Source organism: Cajanus cajan, chromosome 11 (assembly GCF_000230855.2).
Source record: "Cajanus cajan strain Asha chromosome 11, NIPB_CcT2T_4, whole genome shotgun sequence".
Lineage (NCBI taxonomy): Eukaryota > Viridiplantae > Streptophyta > Magnoliopsida > Fabales > Fabaceae > Cajanus > Cajanus cajan.
In genome coordinates, this window is record NC_138527.1 from 10163033 (window position 1) to 10164074 (window position 1042).

At 40.5% G+C, this 1042-nt stretch overlaps 1 non-coding gene across 1 annotated transcript; it reads right to left on the reverse strand.

Annotated features, from left to right (window-relative positions):
• Positions 1-296: 296 nt before the first annotated feature.
• LOC145953623 (small nucleolar RNA R71) lies at positions 297-401 on the reverse strand. Its single transcript, XR_014430906.1, has one exon. It is a non-coding gene; the product is annotated as a small nucleolar RNA R71 (small nucleolar RNA).
• Positions 402-1042: the final 641 nt, after the last annotated feature.

Here is a 1042-nt window from a genome sequence, read left to right on the forward strand (position 1 = left end):
TATCCTGATAATCAAACAAATTATGAGCTTAAATCTGGACTTATCCATTTGTTGCCCAAGTTTCATGGACTTGCAGGTGAAGATCCTCATAAGCATTTAAAGGAGTTCCATGTAGTGTGTTCCACCATGAGACCTCAAGGAGTTCCTGAAGATCATGTCAAAATGAAGGCATTTCCTTTCTCTCTGGATGGTGTTGCAAAAGATTGGCTCTACTTTCTACCAGCAACAATCACTACATGGAATCAAATGAAGAGATTGTTTCTAGAGAAATTCTTTCCTGCATCCAGAACAGCAGCAATTAGGAAAGAGATTTGTGGTATAAGGCAACTGAATGGAGAAACTTTGTATGAATACTGGGAGAGATTCAACAAGCTGTGTGCTACATGTCCTCAACATCAAATTAGTGAGCAATTATTGATTCAATATTTTTATGAAGGACTAACCTTGATGGATAGGAACATGATAGATGCAGCAAGTGGAGGAGCACTGATGGATAAGACACCAAATGCTGCAAGACAACTCATTTCGAACATGGCAGCCAACACTCAGCAATTTGGATTTAGAGGAGCTGTCAAGGGAGTAAATGAGATGGCAAGTGGTGCTGGTTCTAGTTCTGTTTGTGGTGTAGATAATCAAAGGCTGGAAAACAAAATTAATGAGCTGACCACCATGGTGAGACATTTAGCAATTGAACAAAAACAACAGGCGAATGCAGCAAGTGAATGTCCAGCAACAGTTTGTGGCATTTGTTCTTCAGAGGAGCACTATACACATTCATGTCCCACTCTACAAGAAACAAATGCAAATGTTTCTGGAATTTACACCAACCAGCAACAACAATATAGGCCACAACAGCAACAAAATTACAATCCATACTCCCAAACATACAACCCAGGTTGGAAAGATCATCCAAATCTGAAATGGGGGCAACAACAACAACAACCTTCATTCCAACCTTTTGGAAAATATCAGCCTCCATTCAAGCATCAGCAACAACAACCACCAGCACCTACACCTCCTCCTGCACAAAAGAGTGGACCTT